This window comes from Lepisosteus platostomus, chromosome 4, assembly GCF_059453375.1.
Source record: "Lepisosteus platostomus isolate fLepPlt1 chromosome 4, fLepPlt1.hap1, whole genome shotgun sequence".
Lineage (NCBI taxonomy): Eukaryota > Metazoa > Chordata > Actinopteri > Semionotiformes > Lepisosteidae > Lepisosteus > Lepisosteus platostomus.
Genome location: NC_142614.1, coordinates 2801121 through 2823064, shown reverse-complemented (window position 1 = coordinate 2823064; position 21944 = coordinate 2801121). Strand labels below are relative to the sequence as shown.

General features: G+C 56.3%; 1 protein-coding gene across 12 annotated transcripts in view; it reads right to left on the bottom strand.

Moving 5' to 3' along the window:
- Positions 1 to 21944, bottom strand: part of sipa1l3 (signal-induced proliferation-associated 1 like 3) — a 48852-nt gene that overhangs the window by 26802 nt on the left and 106 nt on the right. For 3 of the 12 annotated variants that reach the window (XM_088627580.1, XM_088627592.1, XM_088627581.1), the window contains exons 1-2: positions 20536 to 20695; positions 2777 to 2852 (exon numbers count right to left, since the gene is read on the bottom strand). The gene's annotated coding sequence lies outside the window, so the exon portion shown is untranslated. Of the gene's footprint in view, positions 1 to 2776; positions 2853 to 3285; positions 3632 to 19084; positions 19544 to 19608; positions 20056 to 20535; positions 20696 to 21944 lie in introns of those variants that run through there. The other 9 variants (XM_088627584.1, XM_088627590.1, XM_088627586.1 and 6 more) reach the window with 5 other exon arrangements.

Here is a 21944-nt window from a genome sequence, read left to right as displayed (position 1 = left end):
TCACTGCGCAGCACACAGCAGTACAGTCTATCACTGCGCAGCACACAGCAGTACAGTGCAGTCTATCACTGCGCAGCACACAGCAGTACAGTGCAGTCTATCACTGAGCAGCACACAGCAGTACAGTGCAGTCTATCACTGCGCAGCACACAGCAGTACAGTGCAGTCTATCACTGCGCAGCACACAGCAGTACAGTGCAGTCTATCACTGCGCAGCACACAGCAGTACAGTGGAGTCTATCACTGCGCAGCACACAGCAGTGCAGTGCAGTCTTTCACTCCGCAGCACACTGCAGTACAGTGTAGTCTATACTTCTGTGCCAAAGGAAAAAAAATGCTGACCGATGGTACTTTCTCTTACCCTTTACGCACTTTGACACCTTAATGCTCCCATGAGCGTATCTGTGTTGTGTCCAGCACAGACACCCGAATTAACAGAGCATCTGTGGTCAGGATCAGATTGCCCCATCCTCCAGGCTGCCTGGCTGCTGTGGTTTACACTATTGATCACAAGCATTTTGTTTGCTACTGGGGACCTAATAAGATTTAAAGCATAAAAAATGTCTTCCAGGGCTACCCTCACATATCCACACTGTGCACGCAATATGAGGAAATGTGTCACCTGAAGAGACAGCAGGCTGGGAAGTGTGTCTCTGCTTGTTTTGCAGCTCTACCGAGGAGCAGGGCAAAACTGGAAAGCAAACCTGCCCCCAGTCTGTCAGAGCACAGTAGGTGTTTGTGCCTGCTCCATTTTGTGCCAGATTATCACGGCTGAAATGAAGTCCAGGCTGCTTGTTTATGTAAGGCAGGGCTGTGACATTTCATTATTTCAACCATTATTCCAAAACATATTTTTTATAAGCATCACAAAAGAGGCTTAAAATTGAGAACAAGTGCTGTCTGACAGCAAGGCTGCTAACGCATTATTTTTTGTTTTTTTTAACTGATGCCTCTGTCATCAGGCGAAATAATGCTGGAGGGCACCAGCTCCTACAGACAGCCAGGCTATACCAGCTTAGCCCTGAACACGGGAGGGGGCACAGGCTGTTGCCACAGGGTGCTCAGTCAGCCATCAGCAGGATGGGGAAGATCTGATGAGATGTGAAGGCTTTCAAAAAGTTGCTAACAAGCTAGAGAGAAGCAGGGAGGTCATGTGTACAACTCATGTGTCTTGTGTAACTGTAACCTGTCTGCCGCGTGCCAACTCTGGGATATTCGGGAAGGGCACGCTGCCCTTTGTCTTGAACCGACCTAAACTCGGACACGAGCATCACCCCGTTAATGTTTGTCAAGTCCTCAGAGCCGGAGTACAGCCACAGCGTGCCCGCGGGAGCAATGAGGCACAGCGCTGGCACAGAGTTCCAGTCGACAGCCAGAAGCAAGTGCACTCCGAGCTGACGGCCAGGAGCTGACAGCGCAGACACAATCACACAACCGCCCAGCAACGCAGGAAAGAGCCGAGCCACCGTGTCTCTCTGGATCAGCCTCGTCTACCAGACCCTCATCTCCGCAGGGTCTGAAATCGGCACACCCACGCACTTTAACAAATTTAAAACTGCCTCTGCTACCGCATCTTAAATCAACAGCTATCTATCTCTCACGTAGGCCAACATATTGGCGTGGATTCACTGTGAAAGCTTCTCTTTTCACCTAAAAAGTGAGAAAGCATCGCTTTTGTTTAGAATCCATTTCACATTACAGCCTCTTTCGCTGCGCTTCGAAAACAGCTTTCGGCCTCCCCAGGCCTGGCTCTGGCTCCACAGCCTCCCCGGCGAGTTATAAAACCCAGACTGCAGCTACACCCATGTCTCCCTCGGCACTGGGCGCAGCTGCAGATCTGCGGACTCGTGTGTCTGGTGTTTAAGGTGCACGGGCTCCACCCTGCCGCCCGGTGGCCCCAGCACGCTCCTGCACAGACGAGCACGCGAGAGCAGCATCGTGGCGCAGTCCGCGCCGTGACGGCACGGACAGGAAGGATCACAGGAACAGGCTGAATGACAGATCGGGGCAAACAGCTCTACTCTCAACAGGAGCGGAGGCTCAGAGCTGCTCTCCCAATGCACCGCAACGGCACTCACCCCCAACTGTGAGGAGACAGCAGCACCTAAAACAGACATCCACTGCCAGGCACAAGCATTGAAGCTGACGCATCTGGGCGAGAAAACACCTTTCTGCTACCATCGTGTCTGCTTTGTTAATACCAGTGTGCCCAGACGATGCCCCCTGACTGTGACGCGGGGGGGGCGCAGAGGTATAATGCATCACTCTGAGGTTGAAGCTGCAGAATAAGCCAGGGTGATGCTTCAGACAGTGATCTCGCCAAACCCTGGGGCCCTGGCTCAAGCTCAAGCTGAGGACTGCTACATTCAATTCGGGATCCCCCTGGAGTTTAAATGGCTCAGTCATTTCTTGCTTCTCCACCTGCAAGTGAAGAACCCCTCCACTGTTCAGATAAGACATAAATACAAGTTATTAACACTTAACAGTACCACCACTGTCACAGATCCCAAACAGAACTGAGCCTCAGAAAGAGCACAGGCCCAGCAGCTTTACAACAGGTACTTGATTTCAACAGAACAAAGCAAAAAAGTATCAGATGACCTACGCCTTTAGACACAATCGGGGTTCCTCTGGGAAAGACGACCAGAGTCACAGACTCTCTGCTCATTTTTCTCTTTCGGAGTAATTTGGGACACAGACCAGGTGGCCCACAGCACACCTGTTGGCCACCCACAATAGAGGGGAGCGCAGCACAGAACAAGCCCTGGAATCTTACCCTTCTGGTCTGCAGCAGCAGAGAGCCGTGTCCTTCCTCTGCCTGCGCCCTGGACCCACAGCGTCTTCTCCGCGCCCTGAGAAAGGCACACACGGGACACGTGAACAACTGGTTCTCTCCTCCTCTCCCACCCCGCTCGTCTCGCACGGAACCTGCCCCCCCACCCCGAAATCCGCCGATTCCCGGGAAGCTCAGCCAGCGGGAAGGCTGTCAGTGAGAAATCGCCGGCTTGCTGGCGTGGCCGAATTATGAAAGCATGCCCTGGAGGGAGGGGAGGGGAATTTGGGGGAAACGACAGGGATTTTCTTGGGAATGAAAACAAGGGTTTTTAGCATGTGGCCAGTTTTGTACGCTCGTACACTCTAACTTACTCAATACGACACAGTTACACCGTGGTGGCAAAGGTGACCTCATAGCCCCCCCCCCCCTGCTGGAGCAGCTCTTTAATTACTGAGACAAACAGTGCAGGAGGGTTAATCATGCAAATGAAGCTGAATTAGCAGACACACCTACGGACTCTCTCCTCCTGATGCCAGCGAGATGCCCAAGGCAGCCTGGAAGAAACCTGCTGTTGTGACGAGACACGCCCCCCCCCACCCTGCCACAGCTCTCCGTCTTAACTGAGTAACCCCCTCCCACCGCATTAAAAACCCTCTCCCTCAGCTGGGTTTCTCTCGGGGCTGTTTGTAGAAAAAAAAAACATGAATGAAATAAACTTGATCAATTCTACCTTTCGGAACTGTTAACCCTGTTGCCCCAGGTTCGAACCCTACTCCTGTGCAGAGAACCGTTGGTGGACTTCCCAGCACCCTGTCACAGTGTGCACACACCGGCGCGCGCACACACACGGCTCTGTCCCGACACACGGTCGCCGGCCCAGCTCAGCGGTAGAGGGAAGCCTACCGCCTTCATCAAGACCCCCCGGGGCGCCCACCGCAGACCCCAGCGTGACACGGAGAGCAGCTGGCGCAGGCTCTGGGTGAGCCCTTGGCAGTCTACTCAACAGAATCTGCCCGGGGCCGAGCTGCCCCCCTCAGCTCTCTCTCCCAGTGAAGCCGACCTGGCTGCCCACATACAAACAGGGCTGCAAACAGACACGCCCGGCAGAGACTGCGTTCCACCTGCCTCCGGCCGCCCAGGGCGACGTGGCGCAACCCCACGAGAGAGACCGCGGCCCTTTGTCCTCAGACGAGCCGGATCAGCAGCAGGGAACAAAGCCGCAAGAAAAACACGCCGCTCCCGCAGGCGGCTTCTCTCCGCCAACAGCAACAGCGGGATCGCGCCGCCAAACCCGCGGGCGATCCCAAGGGGGCGCGCCCCGGCACGCTCACGGGTCCCGGAGAACAGACCGATCGGCCCCTCCTGTCCGGCCGGTTGGCGGAAGCTCATCGACCCCACCCTGGCACACGGGGCGGGGAGTCAGGCCAGCGTGGCAGGGAGTGGAGGACAGGAGTGGAAGTGTCCTGGCCAGGGGGACTCGGGAGGGGAGTGCCAGGGCTGACAGAGGCGCGCAGCAGGACTCTGATGTGGGAAGGGAGGAGGCTCGGGCCTGCCTGAAGGGCCATCGCATACAGCCCTATCACCCCACTCACAGCCAGCAGCCCACTGGAGCTCAGCAGTGTGAGCCTGGCCAGCACCTGGATGGGAGACCTCCTGGGAAAAACTAAGATCGCTGCTGGAAGAGGTGTTGGTGGGATCAGTAGGGGGCGCTCACCCTGCAGTCTGTGTGGGTCCTCATGCCCCAATATAGTGACGGGGACACTAGACTGTAAACAGGCGCCGTCCTTCGGATGAGACTCAAAACCGGGGTCCTGACTCTCTGTGGTCATTCAAAATCTCAGGGCGTTTCTCGAAAAGAGTAGGGGTGTAACCCCGGTGTCCTGGCCAAATCTCCCCCTGGCCTCCTAATAACCCCCCTCTCTGAACTGGCTTCATCACTCTGCTCTCCTCCCCACTGAGAGCTGGTGTGTGGGGAGAGTACTGGAGCATCATCCAGGTGGGGCTGCACACTGGTGGGGGTGGAGGGGATCCCCATGACCTGTAAAGAGCTTTGAGTGGAGTGTCCAGAACAGAGCTGTACAAGTGTAATGAAGTATTACTATCAGCGGTCTCCTGTCCTTGTGGTCTTTCACTGATGCCCTGCACTGCTGTGCTGCTGGTGCTGCTGCTGCCGGAGGGCCTGTGTGTCACGTTCATTAGTCGTCGGGGCAGACAGACCAGAGTATCTCCTGCGGAGGAGCTGTGAAAGCCAGGGAGGTGGCGTGTCAGCCTCCAGGGCGCCCCCCAGCCAGGCTGTCCTGCAGCGAACGTGGGAACTCGGAGCTTTCCCTCACAAAGGCACGTTGTTCAAACAGGCCCCCCTGCACTGTGAGCCGATTACAAAAGAGAAGAAGGACCTGGTCACTGTTTGCTGACAAACCGGTTGAGCGACATAACGAGGAACTTACGAACGCAGCCCTGACGGAGCTCCGCTCCAAACTCCCTGCTCACACAGCCACTACTGCCACCCCCAGCCTGCCCCGGGGCACACAGCCCTGCCTAGCGCCCCCTAGGGGTGTCCCACGCAGCACTGCTCCCTCTGACGCCCTGTAAAGAGGGGATCAGCATGAAGCCCAACCCCTCCCATCGTGTGCAGTGAAACGCTCCACCTTCCACAACGAGAGAGGCCTGGGGGCAGAAATCTGACACAATATGGGGGGGGGGGGGGCAGAATGAGGAAATTCAGACATGGAAGCAGCAGAGGACAGCGGAAATTCAAGTGTACCAACACTTCTCTCAAATCCAGACAGAGGACACCGCGGCGCAGAGCTCCGCACGAGTGCTAAACGGTTCAAGCTGTGTCACTATCACAACAGAAAAACAAGATCCTAAAATTCCTAGCAAGAAAAAACTTATTTTAGAACTGCCTAAGGCTGACAAAGAAACTATTGCTTACACTTATATAGCACTTTTCTGGACACTCCACTCAAAGTGCTTTACAGGTCATGGGGATCCCCTCCACCACCACCAGTGTGCAGCCCCACCTGGATGATGCTCCAGTCTGCTCCCCACACACCAGCTCTCAGTGGGAGGAGAGCAGAGTGATGAAGCCAGTTCAGAGAGGGGGATTATTAGGAGGCCATGGCTGGTAAGGGCCAGGGGGAAATGTGGCCTAATGGGAAATTACAGATCTTCAAATCCATACATCACCAGGACCAGATGATATTTTCCACCAGGACCCAAAGAAACACAAAATCGTATTTATAAACGATCAGCGAGCATCGTGCAGGAGGCACGAAACATTAAACCAGAGTTTTACCCAGCAATTGGAAAACTGGGAACAGCTGACCTGTGCACAAAAAGATCAGCCTGACACTCGGCTACACAAGAAGTATAGGAGAGATTCATTACAGTGAAACCGAAAGAGTTTCTGTATGGTATTCACCTCTGGGGACAGTCAACAGGATCTGCCTTTTCCTTGCCGTGTCACCAACAGCTGGGACACATACTGTAAAACCAGAACTTCCAATATAACAGGTTCAACAACAGTCTTGCAGAAGGCGAAGGCGCCCAGTGAAATCTTTCATGAAAGGTGGATTCCTGATCTAGGAATTGATCCGATTGCTGCAGTACCATCAGAGATCAGAATGACAGCTCTTTCTGGCAGACGTCTGTGATGGTGACTCTGGCACACTTAGGAAACTCATGCAGTTAGCAGACTACCCCGAAAGAGGAGGTGTAGTAAAATATTGACATGAACAGACTTCGTGTTCAAGACACCTAGCTCACGAGCTGCACAGTCTGCTGTAGACCCCACTGATGTAGCCACACAATGCTGGGGTATTTCGTTAAGAGTGTAGTACTGAAACCAAAGGAAGTAACACCGAGTTTATACAAAGCACTAGCTAGATTACGGTGCACAATTCAGGGCTCCACCTCAGCCTGCAATCATCAGCTGTAGCCTCACATTAGGGGTGACTTCAAACACCGCTAGTCCTAACTCCCTGAACTGATCAAACTCACTGAACGTTCACAGCAATAAGGATCCCAGGGTACTCGCTGGTCAAGTGCAACAAAGCCCCTTCTCTGGAATACCAGGCTCGCGGTGACACAGACTTCGCCAAGCTTCCACCACGACAGCAGGGGCTCTGTGGGGACAAAGCCGCCAGCCCCTCCCCGAGCGGCACTCACGCACACACAGAGGCACCATGGGAACGAGCCGCAGGAGTGCTGGGGGTGGGGCTGAAAGAAACTCCCTGCAGAACAAAGGGGACTCACAGGCTCCGGCTCCTGCCCGGCTCTCTGCCTCCTCAATGGCACCATTGAAAACCGGCCGTCTGGTAGAGGGCTCACCCTGCGCCCCGCGCCCCCGCTGCAGTCACACACACCCCCCACCGCCTGCCCCCGGCCTGCATGCACCACCGAGGGCATCGGACACCAGGCCAGCCCAGCAGAACTAAGGAACGCGGACGGCCCGCCGCACGGGGCCACCCTACAGAAGCGCACCTCTCCCGGACGCTCCGATTCGACACGCCCCGCCGGCGAGACGGAGGAGGGCCTGGCAGGCGAACCCCAGCCGGCCTGGCAGCACGAGAAGGAAGGTGGGCACGGAGGAGATGAGGAGGGAGCACTCAGAAATCGGCATGCAGGTGGAGTGAATAAATGCTGAACACAGGTGATTCTACAGACAGGAGTCCACAAGGGGAAAAAACCACGGGATTCTTTCCAAAAAAGCAAGGATCCACCCCCAAAGAATACTCTTTCTCTGGGAAACACAGCACCACTATCTCTCCCCCCCCTCCTCTGTCCCCCCTCTCTCCCCCCCCCCAGTGCAGAGACTTGGCTGGCATAACCAGCAACAAGAAAACCACTTCTAACTGCAGGGAGCTCTGGGAATATAAGCCTCTCTTCATACCCTGCCTTTGTCCCGGGGAAACGTGATCTGGAGCCTCTCAGGGGCTGGGCTGCGCGGCTCGCTGGGAAGTGAGGTGCTGTAATCGGGGACCTCCGGCAGGGGAATGGGGGCGCGCACTGCCGCAGAGCTGCTAGCAGCAGCCCCCACGCTCTTCGATCGCTCCCCAAGGGGCTTGCCGTGTCGAGCAGAGGGCCCAGAGGCCAGCCGGCCCCAAGGAACGAGAAATAAAAGCTAAGGGAAAAGAGACCATAGTGACACATTACTCTTCATGAGAGGAACCTCTGCAAAGACCTCCTCCCTGCAGCATCCGTGGAAGTCCCTGCTTGTGCACGAGCCCAGCATAGACACGGCGGAGTTTCTGCCCACTGAGTTCCTCGCTGGGGCCTGTACTGGAGACAGACAGCACTTTCCCATCTGCCTCGCCCCCTGGTCACTGGGCACGCTCACCGACAAGGTCAAAGTGCACCCACGCGTGTATGGGGGGGCCACAGGCTGGGATTCATCCCTGGGACGAGCGCCCACCGCGCCCTGCCCCTCGGACGGGCTCGCTCACGCACAGCGTGCCCACGTGTCAGCAGGAGCTCGTCACACACATGAACTCCTCCCGCCCCATTCCCTGATCATCGCGTGAGGGGACAGCTCCCCAGAGAAGGAACAGGGCAGCACAGGTGGCAGAACAGAGAAGTGTCCTGCAGGCCACTGGGCACGGCCAGCTGGGAGAGGGGCCCGTGGCTTTAGGAGGTTAGAGACCGGGGAACGAATCTAGAGGAATCGCCCCTTCCTTCAGTCTGCCCTGATCACAGCCTGTCCACACAGGACAAATCGTTCAACTGCGTCTGGAGACAACAATCACAGGAAACAGCTGCCTCCCCGAAACATCTGCCGGCTGATCATCCAGAGGAGGGCCGGAGCGCTCAGCGCCGCTCCATCCTGATTAACTTCGGAAAAGGACAGAACTGCAGGGTCTTCTCCAGCGCAGACTTGGAACGGTCCCTCCTGTTCTCGCAAGGCCCAGCTCCCCGCCGGAGTCTGCTGCGCTCGCTGGCTCCCAGGCCTTGTTCCCAGCCCCCTCCGGGACGCCTGCACCACGAAGAATGCGGTTTAAAAATAAATGCGTGGCGCATTGTGCTACAGAGAAAAGGAAGGGGGCACTGGAAAAAGCTGAAACACACAGTCCTTTCAGACCGCTCTCTGCTGCCGCTCCAGCGCTGCGCCTGTCCAGCCCAGAGAGACAGGAAGCCACAGCTTCCACAAGAAGAATGTGCTGCTGTCATTTGTGTGCCGGGCGAGCTCCTCCTGCGGTCTTCCTGTGGCTTTGAGGCTCGCTCGGGACTCCGCCACAGCGCGCAGATTTGCCTGAGTCGGCAACTCCGGGCCGAGACGGCGGAGCGGAGCTGCCGAGCCCCTCGGCGCGCCAGCGACCCTGGCTGCCGCGCCCCCCTTCCCAGCTGGGGGCCGAGAGAGAGACGGGGCGCGCGGCCCCACCAGGCAAGACACAGAGAGGAGACTCGACCAGCACGCCCTGCCCTCCCGAGTGCAAACCTCCTTCTCCGACTAAACACTTTCCAAACGCAGGAGAAGAGCGCAGCAGAGGAGAAGTCCGGCCCTTTGTGGTTTGGATTCAGACACATCCTCCCTGGAGAAGAGAGCAGGGAGCAGGGAGGCTGCAGCTTCAGAGCTGCTGGAGCAGCACGCTCCCCGAGAAGGAAACTCTCCTATTCCGGGCACGACGTGCGCCCGCATGTCGGAGGGGTCCACCTCACCACCTCCCCTGCGCCCGGCGAGAGAAGCCCCGTGGGACGATGAAACAACCGACAGCGGCCGGATTCCAGCTGGACAGACACCGGGGCGCGGGTTCAGGCACCCCCAGGATCATGAGTCACCCCACAGGTCCACGAAGAGACCGGCGCCGCCAGCCCCACACACTCTGTAGCCCCTGGGTGGGGGAGGGGGGATAAGGGGGCGATTTCCTCCAGGAGGACGAACACAGAGTGATCCCCAAACACTGGCTCCCGCGCGGGGATGAAACCCAAAAGACAACACAGAAGGAAATCAAAGCCCAGTTCCCCGTCTGCTCTTCCACGGCTGAAACACTCCGTCAGGTGACGCTCCAGAAGATCCCGGCGCAGGAGGATTAGGAATAAGGGGTTTCCAAGCCCAGAGGCCTGACCCGACCCGACCCAGCCGGGCATCAGTACAGCAACGCCAGCTACTACCCTGGCATCCGAGCCATCCCTGCCACACGAGCAACCAGGACTCAAACAAAACTCTGCCTTTCCTTCTTCCAGGACACGACACACAGGATTTCATTTTAATGTCGAAAGGACACTCTGTCCCTGTGCCCTCAGAGATCTTTTAACAGACGCCCCCTTCACTTTCTGGTCAAACAGAAAACATGAAAAGCTCCCACATGTCTCACACACGCCTTAAGAATTCAATTAGGGACCTTTTCTGGTTTTGTGAGCCTCAAAACCGGGGAGAAACTGAACTAAACTCCTCCAGCTCACAGTCTCCTTCAGTTTCCCCACAAGTGTTCCTGGAGCTGCAAAGTGGGGGCTCAGCGCACCGATGCCAACCCCAGCTCAGGGACAGAGACCCGCCAGTGGAGAGCAGTGTCCCATCTCACAGCGCCATCGCCGCTTGCCAGCCGTGGGAGTGTGTGAGTGTGTGCAGAGGCCAGCGCTGGTGTTTACCTGCCAGTCGGCAGACATGAGCCAGGCAGCCACCCACAGCACACCTGCTCAGCGCGCTAACGCAGCACAGCGCATCGCTCCCAGCGCTCGGCATGCTGCCCAGAGCACACAGCACGCTGCACAGAGCACAGAACAAACCACTACGCCGAGCTCATAGGACAGAGCTCTCTGCACAAAGCACACAAGGCAGAACAGCACAGCGCTCACAGCACAGAGAACAGAGCGCACATCAGATTTCATAGCTAGGACCACAGCGAGGAGCTCCTGGTACACCTGCCCAGCTCACTCTCACACTACAACGCTCTGCAGAAACTACACTGCCCCCCCCCACACTACACCATACGAGAAAAGCCCTCAATCCGAACCCTACCCCACTCCAAGCCTGACACCCCCTGCCTGCCCCAGCCTGCAGACACTGCTGTGCTCTACACCAGATTAAAACTCAATAGAGGTCCCCGTTCATAAGTCATGTCAAAACGACATTTGAATACTGATCCGATCCAACCAGTTCAGCCCCTTTACTCACCTGAAGTCAAACCCTGTTCACTTCGGGCCTGCGAGAGCCCAAAGAGCATCGGTTCAAATGAAACTGCAACTTCAGCAAGAAGGTGAGCCCAGCAACACTGCAGACCCCAGCCCATTAAAACGTGTTCAGGTTACAAGAGCCTTTTGGCCAACTGGACTTCTAATCACCTGAGACAGTGTCAGAGCACAAACTGACCCAGGGATTTGATACAGGAATATACAAAATCTGGAAGAGAACAGGCATCCAGACCCCAGCCTCTAGTAACGCTCATTGTCACAAAGCACTTTGGCTTCTTTTCTGCAAACCGGAGAGGTGCGGATGGGGATGCAATCACACCGAGCATCAGCCCAGCACACTAGTTCTGGGCAGAGCAAGGGAGTCCAACGTCCAACATATAACCTTGGGGCTATATTCGATTCTGGCTTAACATCCAACCCACATGCGCAGCATATTGTCAAAACATCTTTTTTTTCACCTCAGAAATATCGCTAGACTACGCCCTGTGCTATCACTAACTGTGGCTGAAAAGCTGATCAACACATTTGTGTTCTCTCGAATTGACTACTGTAATGCTCTACTCGCTGGGGTATCTAAATCTACTCTGAACAAACTGTAGTACTGTATGTCCAAAATTCAGCAGGCAGAATCCTGACCAGGTCTAGTGCAAGTGTTCACATTACTCCAGTCCTGGAGTCCTTGCACTGGCTTCCGGTCAAATTCCGTGTAGACTTTAAAATCCTCATGCTCACCTATAAGGCTCTGCATGCCTTGGCACCTCAGTACCTGTCTGAACTATTATCGCCCTACTCCCACCTCTTTTAACTCTGCTCTCCTTACTGTCCCCCAAGCCCGTCTACATTGTATGGGTGACAGGCCCTTCTCCTGTTATGTCCCCAAGTTCTGGAACTCTCTCCCCAAGGATATCAGAGAGCCACCTTCTCTAAACTCCTTCAAATCCAGACTCAAAACCCTCTTCTTTAGAAAAGCCTTTACTTCACTGGTTCCATTCTTCACCCCTCTGCTTCTCTTAGTACCACCATCCACGGTCTCCTCTATATATTGTAATTGTGTTTCATCTTGTGTATTCTTTTTATTTATTGTTGTTGTCATTCTGTAAAGCGCTCTGAGAAGCCACCTTTAAAGGCACTATATAACAAAGTTTTTTTATTATTATTATTAACATGACCGCAGGCTCCCTGCTCCCTTCCGCTCCGTCCAGGAAAGGTCCAGGAGGAATGCCTTCCAGGCAGCTGGCTTCTTACTCAGCGCTGAGCAATCTGTCCCGCGTGGCGCATGACGCGCTCTGTCGGCAGGCCTTCCCCAAGCAGGACTGTGACCTGGGGAAGCTCCTCTTCCTCTGGGAGATTCTCCGATCAGAGAGGCAGACAGGCTGAAGACACGCAGCTTCCCGCAGCTCTCGTGAGAACCCGCTGTGGGGGCCCCTGGGGCCCCGGCTGACTCGCGAGAGCGCAGCTGTGACGCTAACGACTAGACAAGCCCCGGGACAGCTGGTTCTGCCGCCCTGCGGCCCAGGGCAAGGGCTGGAGCGGCTCCGGAGCCGGCGGGTTTGGAGCGCAGCAGAGCCGCGATGACTTCGAGTCAACCGCGGGCGAGGGCCAGGCGGGAAGAGAAGCGAATTGTGGGGGTTCTTCTCGCATCTCGCCTGGAGCCTCCAGTGTGAAGGGCAAACTGGCTTCCCTCTGCTGAGCACTTCCGGTGGATCATGACTGACTGACCCCCGAAATCCTCTTGGTGAGCCCTCCTCCCGCAACGAGGATGCCACAGCTTCCCAGGAGCCATTCCCAGAGGGAGCACAGGGAGCACAGGGACCCGGGACGCGGGTCCTATTTAGAGACGCCAGGGAACTCCACCGCCGGTTAGCCAAAATGACTCCGAGGTAGAAGGATTCTGGAGCGCCAGGAGAAAACACACGGAGAACCAGGGAGGGCACACAAACTCCACACAGGAGGTACCCCGGGCTGGAATTGAACCCGGGACTGAGCTGTGAGGAAGCAGCACTAACAGGCTGACCACAGAGATCACCATCATCATTATTCCTGCATGTTCAAGAGCTCTGAAGCAGATGCTTTGACATCTGAATATATACTCCACAGAGCTCTCAGGTCCCACATTGCCCTGAGCCCCCAGACACTGAGCCTCTGGTCCAGCTCATGCATCTCTGCTTTCCCCAGTCTCAGCACGGGATCCAGAGTCGCACTCCGACAGCCGGACTGGGACTCTAGGTGAGCAGCCGACGTGCTCCTTCCTCCAAACGGCTTGCAGACAGAGCCGCAGTGAGATGTGCAAACCACCCAGAAGCAACAGGCTCGGAAAGCTAACCAGGCGCTGGGGGGGCGGTGCAGACAGGGGGGCAGGGCAGGCAGAGGAGCCAGGATCCCGCGGGGATGGCTGGAGACACTAGGTGCCGGCACGTGGTCAGAATCAGATCGGAAGAAGCTCCCAGTCTTAGGGTGCGTGACAACCCTAAGAGCCGCACAGGCAGGGACTGGGCCTGCAGAATTCGAGCCCAAACCCTAGAGAAGCTGCAGTGTCACATGGCTTGAAAATAAAAAAATAACAGAGTTGCTGACTCAACTGGTACAGCTCCGCCCTACCTGTCAGATCTAATCCCTGATCTAATCAGATAATCAGATCCCTGATGCAAACCAGCTCTATGGAGACACTGCTCTCTGATGCAGACAGAGCTCTCTGGTCACTGGCTCTAGGGAGACACTCTGCTCCCTGATGCAGACAGAGCTCTTTGGTCACTGGCTCTAGGGAGACACTGTGCTCCCTGATGCAGACAGAGCTCTCTGGTCACTGGCTCTAGGGAGACACTCTGCTCCCTGATGCAGACAAAGCTCTCTGGTCACTGGCTCTAGGGAGACACTGTGCTCCCTGATGCAGACAGAGCTCTCTGGTCACTGGCTCTAGGGAGACACTGTGCTCCCTGATGCAGACAGAACTCTCTGGTCACTGGCTCTAGGGAGACACTGTGCTCCCTGATGCAGACAGAGCTCTCTGGTCACTGGCTCTAGGGAGACACTGTGCTCCCTGATGCAGACAGAGCTCTCAGGTCACTGGCTCTAGGGAGATCACTATGCATCCTCACCCCGAGCCAGACAGTGCTCTTTCTTGATTTGTTTAGCAGCTTTTCTATTCCTGGAACAGTTCTTCAGGTGATGCTTGTGGAAGATGTATGAAACAAGCTTTAAGATTGCCATTGCCAAACAATTTAATTGGATTTAAAGACTCCTGGAGGGTGTTCATTCAACAACGTCTAGGGTCTCCCTGTGCTCTTCTGTACGCAGGTTCAGTTCAGTTTTGCTTCAAGTCTCTCTGGTGAAAAACAACATGAAACCTACTGCATATTTAACGTGAGCTGTGTGCACAACAAATATCACATTACAGGACTGTGCCCTGAAATAAAAAACGACACCAAATGCCTGTTCAAGAGCCGGCCCTGCCAGATGGCGTTTTCCAGCCGGACGAGCCCACGCTCTCAGGAACAATGCCCGGCGTCAGGCCGGCCGCCAGCGACACCCGGCCCCGCAGCCGGAGAAGGAGGCCGTGTGCCAGCGCCGGTGCCAGCCGGCGGTGAAAGAGCAGCCCTGCGGGCGCCAACCGGAGAGCTGCGGTTCCACCGGCGGCTCAGCCACCTCGGTCCCCGGCCTGGTCAGCTCTCAGCCGGGCTCAGCGGGGAGAGGCAGCGCTGGAGAGTCAAGACCAGCAGGTGGCGCCCTGCCTTCCCTGCACACTGGACCCTCCAGCCTGAGGCCCTCGCGTGATGGCAGAGGGAGCTCTGGCGGATGAGGCGTGGGCAGGTACCCTCCCCTGTGAGGACAGCCTGCCGCGGGAAGGAAGTCCAGGTCCCCCCTGGCACACGACTGGCCTTCAGAATCGCACCCCACCTGGTGGATCACATCAGCTCATTGCTCAGAGAGGCTTTCCTCTCGTCCTGCTGCCTCCGAAGCTCCACGAAAGAATGCGCCGATCAAGGCAAAGACTAAATAACCTTTCTCGGGCGCGGGGATCCCCAGATGAGGGGGCAGGAGGGCGACTCGAAACGTGATTGCCCGTCCGGCGTTTCCCGAGGTGAAACACGCCTGCCGTTCCCAGCAGGACCAAAGCGCCAGGAAGTGGCGGACAGGTGACGCTCGACTACGCGTGGGGCCGCACGAGTCCCCGGACACGAGACGGGCGCCAAGAGGCCACGTCAAACCCAGCCGCGGCAGCCAGAAGCCCCCCATCCGAGAGAAACTGCCTGCAGACCCCTGTGTCTTTAACGCAGGGGGACCCCGGAGTCTGGCTCGGTGACGGGGGTGCAACAGCCTGGGCGCCCCGGGGGTCATGGAGGGTGGACAGGAGGGCTGTGCCGTGCCGCGGTGGGAGGGCGGGCACTGGATTCACCTTCCGGGATGCAGGCCTCTCTGATTCCCGGCGCACCACGACCCGGGTCTATTCATCCCTGCCACCCAGCAAGACCGGGTCTCCTCTCGGTGCCACGCAGCATCAGCAGGCATCTTGAGGACGACTCCCCTTTTAACAGGGAACTGTCAGAAACTGTTTACAGACAACATCTCCCTCCGCAAAATAAACAGGCAAGAGCCGCTCGTCCACACAGATCCAGCAGGCACACGCCACCTCCAGCAGGCTAACAGGAAGAGACAGGCCCTCCGCCCGCAGCGCACATCAGGACAGCGTCTCTTGACACCGCACAAAATCTGAATTTCCCATACAAGAGAAAAGGCAATGAAAAAAAGAATCATCTTAAAGACATCCCAACTGGAAAAAAGGGATGATGATCAAGCAACTGGACATTTGCCTTTTTTTTTTTCCTGAGCGGAAAATAAATGTAACTGGACAACAGGAGATCAAAATATCTGAAACATCCTTTTTCACCAAGCAAGGTTTTAGATTCAATGCTAGATTTGGGCTTAGTTCCCGTCACCTGACTTCTGACTTTCTTTTGCCTCTGATTTCCCTGTTTGATCCTCTTTGAGCTCCTGCCCGGCCGACCTGCAGCTGCAGATCCTCTGTCTCCTTAAATGAATTAGTGCTCAAAGCATTTTTTCCAGAGGTCTTCCTAGCGGACTAAGAATGAGGCACCCAAAGACAACTGGTTAGGAAACCATACAGACAGAGAGCACAAACAAAGCCAGCCGAACTGTGGAAGTGCTGGCTGAGGCCGACAGGACACCCCCTTAACTCCTGTTCACTGCTCAAGAAGGTGTGAGCTTCCGACTTCAAAAAGGAGGACCTTTACACAGAGGGTGGCGGGAGCCTGGAACAAGATTCCAAGGGGAGGTGCCAAAGCCCAGTCCTAGATGTCCTTCAAGAAACAGCCAGGCAAGAACCTAGGAACAACAACCTGGCGCCCAGACAACTGGCACGATGGCCCGCTCCTGTTCCTAACCTGACTTATGATCTTATCAGCAAGGTAAATACGATAAGCAGAGATCTCAGGGGTCCAGAGAAGCCAAAATCCTTGCACAGCTCTTGTGCGTCTAAGGGACACATTCCATAGCCCTTGCCTTGTCTTATTGGAAAGCGTTCGGAAATGGGTTCACAAAAGGCACAACACTGGAATACTCTGACTGTTGTTGTTATTATTAGCCCAGCTCAGGCGAGCAGGCGAGCCCGAGCGCGCCGCTGCGTTAAACGCGTTCCCTTTCACTGCGAGTTCAAATGAAAAAGTCAACAGAAAAAAAAAACTCTGGGCGAAACTACAGAGCGCAGCTGAGCTGGAGGCTTAGCAGTAACCTACCAACTCTGGCTGCCGGCCAGCTGCCTTCCCCTGGCAGTGGGTTAAAGTCCACCCATGTCTTTTAATCTGCAGCTCGCTCCCTCTCTCTCCCCGCGAAGGCTGGCTCATCAAAGGAGCCCTTTGTAGGATGGAAGTCAGACAGATCGAGCAGTTTTACAAGCAGCGCTGCGAGGCGAGAGCCCTCTCTCCTGCCCCCCAGCCTGGCTCTTCCTCTTCCCCCACCTCCCTGTCGCACGAGAGGAGCAGGGCTGCTTGTCAGGCTCCGCGGCGCACACACGCCTGCCATCAGAGGAGTCCTGAGGAAGAGCAGCTCGTGTCTGAGAGCTCAGGAGACACTCTCTCTCTCGCCCCAGCAGAAGCAGTACTGATCCGGGACACCCCGCCCGAGCAGAACCGGTACTGCAGGCAGGACAGGTGCCAGGCTGGGAGGCCCTGGCTGAACGGGGGGCTGGCGTCCGACAGGCAGGGCGCCAGGCACCGATTAACCCCCCCAACCTTTCCAACAGCCCTCAGCTGCCCATCTCCTCCCCTCGGGCCATGCCGTGCCCTCGCCCTGCTGGTCTGCACCAGTGCCCGGCTGGACCAGCCCAGCACTTCGCACAGAACCCCGACCCGCAGCTAGGAACCCCAGGAAAGGAGCGACAGAGACAGGCTGCGCTCCAGGGCTGCAGACGGGCCAGAACTTTCAGGGCTCGGGCTGGATCCCCATCGTGGAGCGCAGCTGAGAGGGGTCTGGCGCTGAACACAGACAACGGGGCAGCACTGTATTTACTTAAGACTCTGCCTGGCTTCCTGGAGAACTTCCTGGAGAAGTTCTGAACAAACTCGGAGTCGGAGCGCAACAGCGAGCGCTACACACAGAGATTGGCACTGCAGCGCAGATCAGACGCCCCGAACTACAACACCACAGGACGGGTCACTGTCGGCCGCAAACGCAGAAGAGACCTCTGGAAGAAGCAAGTCCTGAACCTCTTCCCTTTCAGCATCAGAAGCCCCCTGACCCTTGACCCTTGCTAGAAAACAGTCCCCCCATCATGACTGTGGAGTGGACTGGCCTCGCCTCCTGGACAGACAGGGTGGATGAGCCACATTAAGCAGCGTCAGAAATAAACTCCCCGACCTGTTTTTCCACACTTGCTGGGGCAACAAGCACTTTCTGTGAGAAAAGTCACGCTTCCAAAACACAAGCGCGGGTGACCTCTGACCTCCCCGCCCCAGAGCTATGAAGGCTCTATTAGAAGCTTCCAGATCATTAAATTCTTGTTAGTTGACATTCGTCTCCCATGGAAAACTGGGGAAAAAAACCCAAAACAGTAGAAACAGCCCTGCAGGGGTACACCCTTCAGGCGAAATTCCAAAGACTAATTAACCGTCTCTTCCTGAAGGAAAACAAACCAGCCAACAGCCAGAAGGACAATCCGGATCGAACACGCGGCTGGAGACTCAGGAGTGCCGCTTCAGGTTCTCCTTCCTCTGACGTCTCACCACCTGTCCGCCTCCTCCTCTTCCTCCCTCGCGGCTTCAAGCCGGTTCTGCTGGCCGGTTCTGCCCGCGTTCTGCCGGGCCGCAGGAAGGGGGTAAGAGGGGCAGGCGGGCCAGCCGACGGGGAACCCAGCTGAGGGGTTTCTCCCTGCAGCAGCACCAGGGGGGCCGAACGGGAGGCAGCAGAGGAAAGAGCCTCCGAGCTCTGCCCCCGGCCCGGGTACCAGGACGGGCCCGCATCTGGGGGCCCAGTTTCCTCCGAGCTTGCATGAGGCAGGGGGGGCGGCATCCGGCGGCGCCGAGCCCGCGGGTCTCTGTAGACCCCCTTCACCTACAGAGCCGAGCGGAGCCAGGTCCTCCGGCCCGGTCAGGACAGAACCAGCTGAGGGGAGAACCAGAGGGAACGGCACCGCAGCGGGCCCCATTCAGAGCCACAGGGGACTGAGCGTGAGGGGGCCTTTCTTATCGAGAGTGGTGCTGAGTGCCTCTCTAACCCATCTCCAGTCCCTGCGCCGCGCCACGCCGCCCCAGCACAACCGAAGGACCCTCTTGGATTTGAACCCGAGTTGCGCCGAGCCGCTGGGCCCTTTGGGAAGCTGCTGCGGTGTTTGTGCCCCCTGGGTTCCGTGCTTGGTGCTGTGCCCTGCGCAGCTCATCGCGTGCCCAGCGGGGCCGCTCGGCGCGATACACCAGGCCTGGCATCTGTGTTACCCCCTCCGCAGCTGGACAGCTGGACACTGGCCGCAGTGCCCGGACAGTCCCGGGAACCTGCGCTCAACCAGGGCAGCGAGGAAAGAGCTCCTGCATTTCTATGTGCTGTTTGTGCCATTTTGCCCCACAGGTTGCTTAACTAATCACCGAACTCCTCTCGCCCACAGTAACCTTTCTGAACTGTTCTCCAGTGTCCGTTTTAAGTTTAACACTAAAGCGTTTCCGAGGGGCTCACCATGCGAGGCGCTGAGTCTCCTGATGCTGCAATTATGGTATTTTGACAGAGGAGTCGGATTTTCGCGTAGCGTGAAATGAAAATGGAGAAGACCACGGATCACAACCACAAGAAACAAACGCCTTAAAAACAAAAAAAAAACTAAAACGCTGGAATCGGTCTCCGAGCGAAAAGTATGGCAAAGCTGGCGCGATTGCTAGTGACAAATGCACTTAATGTTCAAGTTCTCCTGCCGGACCTCCAGCGTATTATCAGATAGGACCTATTTTAGGATGTGGCGTGTTATTTCCTCGAGGTGAAGGTCGGAAGTCGGGGGGGCTCAGCGTGACAAATGCAGAGCGACACGCCGGCACAGACAGCACTCCCGGCGTTATCTCCTCGCCGCTCTTCCCAGGACCGGCTCGCCAGCCCGCCCGCCACAAGCCCCGGCGGCGAACCGGGACCTCTGGGCGAGTCCCGGGCTCCCGTGGCGTGGCGAGCCCTGTTCACGCGCCTGGTCCAACCCCACCCCACCCCACACACACCTTCCTCCCGCGCCGCCTGACAGGTAGTCGGATCGCGCGCCTTGCCCTTGCCCGCCCCCTCCTCTTCCTCCTTCTTCACAGCCTGCAGAACCGAGCCCGGACCCGGCGCGGGCGAGGCGGTTCGGAACTCCGAGCCCAGCCCGGCGACACGAGCTAGTCACGGCACCGTGCCGGCCGGCCGCCCCGGGCCCCGCATTTGTGTCATTAGCCCAGCGGTTTGCATGTCAGCCGCAGGCGGTGGCAGCGAGGGGGCTATCCCGTGAGAAAGCTACCGACACGTTTCAGGTCAGGCAACCCACACACTCCTGCGAAATCCACTGAATGTTTACGCTCAGTTCCACATCTTCATACGCGTTAGCGAAACTTTGTTCTCTTCAAGCCTCGTTAAACACGCACTCCGCCACATACACTCCTTCACTTCCGACCGTCCTTACTTTACCAATGATTGAAAACTCGCTATTTACATTGCCAAGTAGAAATGACATATGGCAAGCGCAGCAGCACTGTCCCATGGGATGTGTAGTTCGACGAAGCGGAAGCACCCGTTGCCAAGACAATGAAACCGGGCGGTCAAAAACTACAAGCCCCAGGATGCCAAAATACACAGCGCCTGCTCAATGCTATCGAACAGATCAGGAAGGACCAGTATAATAAAATAGGGAAAAAAAGGCATTTTAAAAGAACAGACTATTGAAAGGAGGAAACGAAATAAGTGCAAAGTTACACAGAAACGCCCAGTCATGTTGATCGATAAGGTGGAACTGAAAAAAGAATGAACATATCATAAAGTTCGACAAATACCTAGTAAGAAAAAACCTAACGAACTGAGAGTGTGCGCTTGAGTTTGTTCACACTGCTGCTACTATCACAGTTCAGAAAAGAATACATTATCCCAACTTAAAGCACGCCCGATGTCTGCAAGCTTACCGTCAAAGCTCCCCTCGGTCCTTAAACGTGTAATCCAGTTAAAAATCTGTCAGCCCGTCAGGTAGAAATTCCAGTTTGCTCGTGTTATCGCGGCTTGAAACACAGACCAGCCGCTCCGTAACCAGAGAGCCTTCTCCCTCTCCAGCGAGTCTGCACTGCGCCTGTGCGCACCAGAGCCACCGGCCTGCAGTACACCGGACCTCCGCTAGAGGGCACCCATTCTCTTGCCTCCCTATAGCTGCATGACTACAGCATTTCCAAAAAGTTTAAGGGCAGTTAATCCGTATTCTCCACCCATCTCTATCCATTTTCTAACCAGTTCATCCAGCTCAGGGTCGCGGGAGAAGCCGGAGCCTATCCCAACAAGAAATGGGCACAAGGCAGGGTGCAACTTGGATGGGTCCCCATTCCATCACAGGGCAGACACAGACACACTAACACCTGCTGGTCCGTATTTGAACTGCTGGAGGAAACTGCGGAGCCAGAAGGAAACCCTTGTGAACAGAACAAGCCAGCAGCCATATCTCCCACTGGGAGCTCAGCAGGTGTGGGCCTGGCCAGCACCTGGATGGGAGACCTCCTGGGAAAAACTAAGGGTTCTGCTGGAAGAGGTGTTAGTGGAACCTGTAGGGGAATCTCGCCCTGCAGTCTGTGTGGGCTCAGCATAGCGATGAGGACACTATACTGTAAGAAAAAAGGTGCCATCCATCAGATGAAAAGAGTAGGGGTGTTATCCCAGTGTCCTGGCCAAATTTCCCCCTCGCCCTTACCAGCCTTGGCCTCCTAATAATCCCCATCTCTGAACTGGCTCCATCACTCTGCTCTCCTCCCCACTGAGAGCTGGTGTGTGGGGAGTGGACTGGAGCATCATCCAGGTGGATGCTGCACACTGGTGGTGGTGGAGGGGAGTCCCCATTACCCGTAAAGCGCTTTGAGTGGAGTGTCCAGAAAAGCGCTATATAAGTGTAAGCAATTATTTAAAGATCATTACAACAAGACCATAACCAGCCAGGTACCACCTGTCACTAGACTGCAAACCTTCTGTACACAGAGCTCCTGACTGGCAAGTGTCTCTCACTGAGGCTGCACTGCTGACTCACTGCCACCCTGTCTGCTGGTCCCGGGACAGACCCTCGCCTTGGAGACCGTCCGGCAGGGAGCAGGCGGCTGCCCGAACAGCGCGCCGTCTCCCCTCACCCGACCTGCTGCCATCGCACGTGTCCTAGCCCCTGCACAGGGCACCGCAATTACAGGGAGCAGAGCATCATGGGCCAGTCACGGTAAAGGATTAGGATTCAGGAGTGTAAAACGGCGAGCACGCAGCAATTAAAAAAAGTCAATAAACAGCTGCTTAAAGTCTGATCTGGGGCAGGGAGCGACGTCGGAGCGCTGATGACAGAGGCAGAGAG